A 10,046-nucleotide genomic window follows, 5' to 3' on the forward strand; every position below is an offset into this window, starting at 1 on the left:
AATCAACACTCCCAAGCCCTTCTCCTCATGGCTGCTCTCAAACCATGCTTCTCCCAGCCTGTGTTTGTGCTTGGGATTGTCCTGACTCATGTGCAGGACCTCATATTTTACCTTGTTGGCCACCCTGTGTTGTCTTACCTTTTGTGTTTCAGTTTGTCCAGGAACACACCCAAGTCTCTCTTCCAGACCACCAAAGGGATTGTGTGTCTGATCCTGTTCACTGTCCTCCTGGAAATGCATCCATCCAGAAGTGGGGCAGGATACAGCTATCATGCTCACAGCTGCTCAAGAAGTTCCTCCAACCCTGATATTTTGGTAGTGACTTGGGAACATCATCTGAGTGTGGGTTCCAGGCTGGCAGCAGCCTTAAGTCTCTGCTGACTGCAGAACTCCACTGGGATGATGTTCATAAAAAATGGGAGATGGTATGAGGACAGCCCTCAACCAAGACATTCCTTTGAGTGTTGGTTGGAAGTTTTTTTCAGCTTACTGGAAATTTGAGCAGCAACCAAACAACTACAGGTTGGAGAATGCATTTTGGGGGGGCTTAGTTTGAATCACGCCACAACCGGGCCAGGAGACACTTCAGAGACAGAGTCAGAGAAGTGGGTATTTGCTTCATTCGGCGCACCGGGTGTGTGGGGATCGTTCCTCCAAACACACACACACCTGGTGCTCTCTACAACACAGTATTAAGGGTTAAATTATGAATATTCATCACATTCCTTGGGACAGGTGTGGTTATACAAATTATTTCTTGGAAGTCATTAGCATATGGGCCACACATGCGCTGTGTGTCCTGGTGGTTGCGCTGAGGAAGACCTCTCCTCTTCCTCGGGGGTCTTTTCTGGTGAAGACCAGTAGTCATCCTCCCAGTGAACTTTTCACCTTTCTCCCTGGGCATGCGTAGTCCTTTGAGGAATGATTCAGCAGTCTCTGAGATGATCCTTGTCCCCTCTATCTTGACAAAATTAGGGTGAATTTGGCTTCTCAGGCTTTGTAATTAACATCTTCTGTCTGAACTAACATTTGCTGTCCCCCAATAGTTAACTTGTGCTTACATGAGTTAGTTATTGACTGTCCCTTCTTCAAGTTGCATACGGCGCAAAGGTAGTTTGGAAAATCCCTGACCTGTGATTCACATGGAGCAGATGAACTCTGCTGCCTGATTCAGCGTCAAGGGTGTAATGATCATGTCCTCTTTGCTTATGTGCAATATAAGGGAGCGTGTTTGTGTCCTGGGTTGCAGTGTATTCTATTACCATCCTCATGAGCTGTTGAAATCAGGTGGGGCAGTGTTTCCCTGCCTCCTCCCCCCCATACTATCTTTCTGTTAATGGCCCATCATTGTCCTGCCCCATGACTCAGAGATAATTCCCTCCGGACTATCTTCTGTTAATGAGCCTCATCAACACTTGGCCTCATGACTCATTACCCCATTGTGAGATGCTCCACCCACAGGGAGGAACCAAGCATCCCATCGTGGATATAATCTGAGATTCTGAACACCAGAGACAACGTTTCCCACTGGATTTCCAGAGGACAGGAGCTACATAACCACCACTGGACCTGAGGAAGAGCAGGCCCTTTTTCTACACGATCACTGCTTCAGGAGGACTGCAGCCACCATTCTACCAGACTGCTACCACCACCCTGACTAACAGGGTGCCAGGTTGTATCTTGACTCTGTCAGTTTAACCCAGTGTTATCTGCCTTTATTTTTTTTCCCCCCCCTCCTTTTATTTCCCTATTAAATTGTTATTCTGACTTGGTGTCTCCCACTAGTTTGTTTTCAAACTAGTACAGTTTGTTTTCTTTTATTTTAAAAAATGTTCTGTCCACCAGCTTGATTTCTTTTCCCTGCAAAGCTGTCCATTTTCCAATAAACCCTCCAGCAGCACAGGCAGTGATAATTCAGGTCACAGGTTTTGACAGAGAAACCACATTGTCAGCAAGTCACTGCTAATGAAAATGGTTTTTTCTTCCTCCTTGTGCATTTCTTCTCATGTCCAGATCTCCACTGCTTGGAGTGGGAGTAAAAGATTTGTTGCAGCAGTATCTTAGGAACCCTGTAAATCTTTGCATAGGCTGCCCTTTTGCTGAACTTTTAAACCCACAAAATGGGGTGTGAATTCAGGACATGAGCAAGGTGGGCAGCAAAGTCACACCCCACGCTGGGAAGTCTGGAGGAGGCATCATGCAAAAGAGGGAATTTCTGAGGGCATCTCCAGGATCTCTGCAGGGCCCGAATGAGGATGTGGGATGGTGGGAGCAGCACAGGGCAAGTCCTGGTTTCCACACAGAAATACAGGAGTGTTTCAGCTGACCATCAGCTGGGGTGGCAGAGGGAAGGAGGACACTTTCTTCCAGTTGCTCCCACTTATACAGGGATAGGCAAACATATGACAATGATTGTACAGCAAACCTGACATTTTTCAATCACATCACCATGTTCCACCTCAGAATCAGTGCCCCCAATGTCTGTTTCGTCAGAAAATTAAACCAAAAGAGCGCAAATGAGAGTCAGAAGATATCTAGGCAGCAGGTCCTGTCATGCATTGACTTCAGCTCCTGTGTGAGGATCCCGGGACCTCAGGGCTGAGCTGAGGCCACAGACAGGTTCTTGGAGGCAGTCGATTGCTGCTGCCAATGTCATCTCTATAAATCAGCTATATCTCAATTGATTTCAGTGACATTCTGCTGGATTTATACCTGAGAGCAGACACTGACCTTAAGCACATGGTCTGAACAGGGCCATTCCCACTCAGCTGAAACCATTTGGAGGTTTTCCAATGCCATTTGATTGGCATTAAGACTCGATCCATAATGGGAGGGTATATAATAGCCTGAGAATAGAACCAAATAAATTTTATCTGGGTCAGATCCTCAGACAGGGATGCTGATAGATCATAAGCCAGCTCAGTGCAGGTTTTAACTAAAAATAAGGACATGGCTCTTTAAATGTTACTGTGAAAGGCCCATAGTTGATTACATAATAATAATATTTTAATTTGAGCTTGTTCCTCAACAGCACACATCTTCCTTGCTCATTAAAATTAATAAGCTACTTTCTCTGGGAAAGATGATGCCGATACCTGTGTTTCAGGAAGAAGGTGACAAGAAAACAAGGATGACATGACAGTTCAGGAATGCTCAAAGACCTTCCTCACCTTAATGCATGCAGAGAACAATTTTGCACAGCTCCTTAGCTGGAGCAGTTCTCTCCCCTGGGCTCTTCAGTCTCTAATTTCTGTGACCCTGTGAATTTAGTGTACACACAATGTGTGACTGATGTTTCTACATGGAAAAAAACACATTAATTTTTCATTCTCACCAACCACAAAACTAGAAACCTGCTCCCAAGATTGTGTGAAAGCTCATCCCTGGAAAGACATTTGACTTTGGTGGGTGGATCTGGTCAAAGATCAGGTTCGAGAAGGCAGGAAGCGGGGAGGCATCAAGCATTGACTAGAGTTGAGGGGTAACTACACATTCTCCCTTCAGAAGAAATGAGATTGGTGGGATGCAAATGGAGGAGATAGGAAGGGAAGAGGGACTATGGGATCCACAGATCAGACAGACTCATGACTGATGGATGGAGCTGTTACTACAACCTGGGGTTTACAGTTTTGCTTTCCCTTTCCTTCTTTCCTTGGCCTTTTCTGCTGAGCCAGTGATGTCAGGCTGACAGAGATGGAAACCATTTCCCACCTGTACCAAGAGGTGTCATGCCAGTGGCAATGGTTGCTGTTGGGGGAGATGGGCCCAGCAGTCAGGGAGAGGTGAGTCTGGCGCAGCTCCATGCCCCAGGTTCCTATGGCATCCTGGCTGAGCACACATTCCCTGCAGGCACACACACACATAAGGGCACACCTACACACCACATATTTACATATGTACATAAATCCTGGACTCACAGGTTACAGACACACAGAGAGCACACATGAACCCAGTAAGCACCAGGGCTGGCACTTGGAGGGGCGAGTCCCTGAGATCACAGCCCCAGTTCGGTTGCTATTACAGACCAACTCACTCACAGAAAGCTGTCTGAGACTCCCCCTGGCCTCTCCAGCCTCCTTTGATCTTGACCTCAGAGGCCCACTGACCCCTTGCTCCCAGGCCATGTCACCTACTCACTGGCTGGTCCAGCTCCAGCTTCACTGGTGACCACAGTCTCACTCTCACACCTGCACTCACTCCCGTTGCTGCACCACCGACAATGGGGATCCCATGGCTCCTGGTCCCATTCCAGTTGCTGCACTCGGAGCTGTCCCCATATACAAGCAGAGAATCTCTCACACAGGGAAAGGGGGTTTAAATGAGGTTTAAAATGGTGTTTATTGAGAAGACAGGACAGATAGCACTCATGAGGCACAGAGTATGGCCAGGCAAGCAGAGTGTCCAGCAACCTGTTTACACTTGACCAGTCACTTTATCCCCTTATCCCTCTATCTTCCAAAGCTTGTTCCTCCCTAATCGTTGTTAATGCTTTCCTTTCCCGGCCTTTGGTTATCCCCCTCACCACCCCTTAACAATCCTTGCACAATCCAAAGTTGTTCTTCCCATGCATCCCCATGCAGAGACCCTCTTTGATCCATGGGGACACCAGAGAGCTGCTGCCCATAGTGGGGGTGCCACTCTACGGAGCCAAAACTCCTCTTGGACAGCCCTGGCAGGTGCTCTTGCCTCTGACTGGGGTATTGAGGCTCCCATGGGCCTCCTGTGTGTGTGGAGATGAGCTTTTTGTGATGTAACAAGGAGGGGATGGAAGAAGGCAAGAATAGAGTGTCCTAGCATGGTTGTTCTGCGTTGCTCATGATGGGTCACCATAATGGCAAATTCAAGATGAAGTACAAAGAACCAAAAATGAAAAAAAAAACAACCAAACAAAAACAACAACAACAACACAACAAAAATCATGCTCTCACACTTTTATAATTTTTTCAGGAATCATAAGGGCTTTAGGGAAGGGTCTGACTGCTCCAATCCATTCAGCCTCCACACTCCTGTTTGGTCTCAGATGACAGCAGCTGTCATCCTTCAGTGTTGCACAAATGTGCTTCCTCCTAACACTTGACAGTGTTGCTGCTGTGAGGTGAGGGGAGAAAATTAATCATGAATATGGGCGGAACAGGAAACCCAGGAGTAAAGAGGACACTGTGAGCAGAGCTGAGATTTGGGGACTCCTGTATTGTTTAATTTAAAATTAGAGCCTACAGCTATTCCCTTGTATGCTGCAGCAAGCCAAAGTTAACACTTGGGTTCACTAAGGCTCATTTTTCACACTAGCTTAGGGCAAATTTTCAGGATATCTAGATATTAAACTTGAGCTGAAAAAAAATGACTTTAAAAAGCTGTCTCTGAGTCTTCTTCACTTCATAAGAAGAGATTTGGCCACCAGTAAAATTCTGCTTCATTCCATCCATGTGGGATTTCTTTGCTGAGCTGTGAAACATGGGCATGATAACAAGGAGCGGAAAAAGGGATCAGCAGCCTGCCGGGTCACATCTGTTGGTTTTCACTCCACAACTGAACATCTACTGTCCTGCCAGCATCTTCTCCCTTAAAGTGGTACTAGAAAAATTGTGAAGACATGCTTACTGAATGTTAATGAAAATTAACTCTTTCAAGTAACTCCAATCTGTGCATAGGATGGATTTAGCAATGCAGTAAAGTGTTCAGCAATGTTATGCCTCATAATAAATGTAAATATTAGGATAATGTTCAGGATAAACAACATCAGCCTAATTGGGTTTTGCTGCTGATCGTTCCCATTGGAATATTGTCTCTTAGTTTCCAGATCCACCTCAGATAACACGAAAGGCCTGAAAATCCCGTGTCAGTCTGGAGTGCCCATGATTTCCAAACGTTCATGATAGAACTGGGAATACCACAATTCAAGATGAAGTTTCAAGGATTTGGGACTACTTGGGAACTGATGCTTGATTACAGACCTTAGAGTGGAGAGCCCTGGGACCTCCTATGGCTTCCAAACTCAAAGGTACCATGCAAGATTAGAGTTTAATGGAAGATTTCTGCAATGGATACATTCCCATGAATATTTCAAATCAGCATTTTCTAACAAAACTCAGTCCTATGAACGCCATCATCTTTATTGTCTTCTGGTTGTACTCAATTTAAAACACTAAGCCACATCATTTTAAAGTCTCTATTACGGTACGGAAAGACAAAAGTGATCAACAACTAGGGAAATTAGAAAATGTTCTAAGGGTATTGTGAATCGCCTAGGAACTGAAGTGTCTTCAGTGTCTAGTATGAGATCCACCAGACCTCTTTTAAATCTAGACCTATCAGGCAACCTTAGATTTCTATTCTGGGGCAACTTTTATTTCAATCCCCCTATAAACACTACATTAGACTGCTCGAAGCCTGTTTTCACAGTGGTGTTTTGTCATCATCTCATGACTGATGACAAGGCACAGATAGACCAAAATTTTCCCTCCCTCACATTGGTACCTGTTCTTGGGCTTTATCTTCCTCTTCCATTCCTTTGATTTGCCTGGTTTATACATGTTTATAGTTTATGGAAAGCAGGAAATAAAAAGGGAAACCGGGCTGATTGTCAAAAGTTAAATACTGAGAGGAAAAAACACCAACCACTTATTAGAATACAGCTGTGACTTTTTTTGGGTTTTTTGCTTCTTTGAGGAAAAATCCCAGGGAGGCTTCTGCTCTGGTGTCTGGCTTCATGTAGGGCAAAGGATCCTTCTGAGCCAGGAGAAAGAGGCAACTACTGTGCCCTTTGACAAAGAACCTGATGGGCTGCCTTTTCTTGACGGCTGAACAACAGAGTAAATGGACACAGGGAAGCTATATAGATTTGCTGTCATATAAATGTAGTTTGCACAAAGTGATGAATTCAGCAAGTGTAGTAGTGTTTTACCTTGGCCTCAAGGGAGAAGATGAAATGAGCATCAATACCTGCATTTAATGCCCAAAATGAGGAAGATGGACAGACTATAGCCCTCCAGGGGAGCAAGGCTGGTATTGGAAGTTGTGCAGTGTGGTAGAACAAGGTAGCACAGGTCCAGAGTTCTGGTTTCCTGCTGTCCCACGTCCCCATGGAGGCTTATTCCATGATGCAGAGACCGCAGATAATTTCCGTACAACCAAGATTTTCAAGTGCTCTTTAAAAGAGTCCAGATGCCCCAAGTGCCCAGGAAGCATCCTTCTCTGAAAACAGTCATGTTCCTCTCTTCCCTTTTTGTTTCTAAGATACTCTGGGTGAAGCACAGCCCTCTGTGTTCCCTTCTTTAAGCCTTTTCTCAACCAAGTCTTTGGCAATATCTCACAACCATTAAAAAACTGCCCAACATCATCACCCTCCTCCGCCCAGTGTGTTATGTTCCACAGTACAGACCAAGAAAGTGTCTTATTCAAAGCTGTAAGGAAAAGCTGCAACACAGAGATGCAGAGCCAGAGGGTTGTCCTCACGATCTTCTTTCATCTGATGTGAAATATTTCGGAAGAACTGTATTAGGTTGTGTGATTACAGGCTCATCTATACACACACAGAGGCAGAAGGATAAGCCGTGGAACCACAATTTGTCAGTCAGAGACACAAGACCCTGAATTGGGCTGGGGCTGTTCCAGAAGAGCCTCAGCTTCATGGGTGGGAGGGCACACCCTTCCCAGGGGAAACAGGAGCAGCTGCCCGCAGGTGGGAGAAGAATCACTGCCTGGGTATGGGACACATGATGTGGAGAAAGAGCAGCTGGGGATTCTGCAAGACCTGATATGGGATAGGCTGGGGGAGAAACCAAAGTCAGGGAAAGGGAAGAATATAATTGGTTTAGAGAGGAATGAGGGTGGGAAAATGTAGGGAAAAGGGGATGGAGTGGCCAGTCCCAAGTAAGTAAGTTGCCAGTCGGTGTGATGGTATGCAGGACATTCTCCTGATCAATGAGACCAGGGGAAGAGATTTTTGGGGAGCTGTTAGCAAGAAGATGGGATGGCCCTATTTTACAAGAAGATCTTTCTTTTGGTAATTGCTTCACACCTTGTTCTAGCACAGCACAAGTGAGGTGCTATTCTCACCACAAAGCAGCATTAATGAGTGGTGTAGACAGGAATGCATCTTACTTTTCCATTCTACATTCCTTTTGTGTGTTTGTAGGGGCACTGCTAACAGAAAAACAGAATGAGGAGTTCACCCTCTGAATTCCTTAGACTCTATTGTGATTCTGTCACTAAAAGTCTCATTGAGAGCAAAATCCAAAGGGAATAATTTGTATTAAAATCAGACAGATACAGAACCTAAAACAATTTGATCATATTCATATTGAATAAACTTAAATTCAGTTCTGAATTTGCTAGTTTAAGAGCTTACAAAATGCTTATTATGAAATACAAGTCCCCATAAACCAGCAAAACACATAAATCTGGTCTGTGCTAATTATTTGGAAGATGACAACTAGAGTTGTTACATACACACAAGGCTCGAGGTTATGACCCTGAGGAACTGAGAGGTATAGCCAAATGATGATCAGAATTTCCTGTTGGCCATAATTTCTTTGGCCTTGCTTTTAGTGTTTGGCTCCTGCCAGGACTAAAACCATGATTTCTGAACCTGGAAGGCTTCCAATCTCTTGCTTTCCAACAGACCGATGTCTTTGTGAGGTTCACAGCAAAGATCAGATGCAGTGAAAGGGAGCTTTGTTTGTTCAGGGTCACAGGGACATAGAGAAGACCCACTGGGCTGAGACCTTGCCTTGGATTACTGCAGGTTTCTTCTCAGATGCCAGATGTTTTCATGTACATCTGCATTTCACTAGATGCCTGGGCTCTGCACAGAAAGTCTTGCAATAAGGTTGTTGTTATGCAGCAAAGCCGCGCACACCAGTGTAAATTCCCTTCTCTGGGTAGTTTCTAAGTATTCACAATTGTTTTAAGAAGCCATCTTTTCTGTTGCCCAGATCTCAAGCATAGTTTCACATTAGACCTGCTCTTGGAGCAGCCTGATTTATACCACTCTGTTCTCATGCATGGTGAAGTGACTCCTTGAATTGAACAGTTCCAGACAAATTATAATGCAATGAAAAAGAAGTATATTTGAAGTCTGTAGGCAGTTTTATACCACTCAAAATATCACCCTTCTTCCTACAGTGATGTGTGCAAGTCCCATTGAAAGACAGCACTTCTCAGTTTATCTCTCTGGCATTTGCTTTCTGGGTTTCAAATCATGATTGTGTAGGAAAAGGTCTTCTGCTTCTGAGAAACAAAATTCAGTTATGAGCACATGTCTATCCTCACACTGGCAAGGATGGATTCTTCTGTATGCACACTAAGCTTCTCAAGGCAATTGAGGCCCTCAGCTCTCACTGGAGTGTGCAGGGAATGAAAATGGTTTGGCCTTTACTTGGAGTATTGTGGGATGAAGCCTCATTTCATGCTTGTATATGAAAAGGCCTTAGAGTATTTATTTTTGCATTAAGTTATTCTTTCCTCAAACAACTGGTAACAATATGCCTCCCTTAGGGTGGAAGTCTGTTGTGATGATATAATATACCTAATATTTCTCTGTAGCAGCTGGACTTCTCAAAATATCACATTGGATTGATAACCTTCAAGGAAGCATTGTACTGCTTCGTATTTTATCACAACAGTGAGAATTGTTTTACTATCTCCTACTTTTCCATCTCCTATAGGACATGCAAGGAGGTAGGTGGCACTTATATATCACCTGCACTGGTGGCTCAGGCAACTCTCCCACCAAATCTCGTGTCATCAGTGCCTTTGGTAATAACCTTGGGGCTCAGAAGGAGGAAAGCAGTAGTAGGCACGGGAAATAGAGATATCCATGCCATTGCTCAATGCATGCATGGCTTAAAAGCTGCAGGAATTTTGTAAATATTTCTCTCAGAAAAAAGAGCTGCTTTAATTTTGTGAGCTCTGAGTTCTTTCATGGTCATTACCCATTATAGAAAAATCAGTGCTCCTGAGTCAGTTTTTCAGAAGGGCTTGCCTTCCCTGGTAAGACTAATTGAAACTGATGGACATATGGGGTTGTGTATCTTCCTCTGGGG

The sequence above is a fragment of the Corvus hawaiiensis genome, chromosome 26, assembly GCF_020740725.1.
Source record: "Corvus hawaiiensis isolate bCorHaw1 chromosome 26, bCorHaw1.pri.cur, whole genome shotgun sequence".
In the NCBI taxonomy this organism is placed as follows: domain Eukaryota; kingdom Metazoa; phylum Chordata; class Aves; order Passeriformes; family Corvidae; genus Corvus; species Corvus hawaiiensis.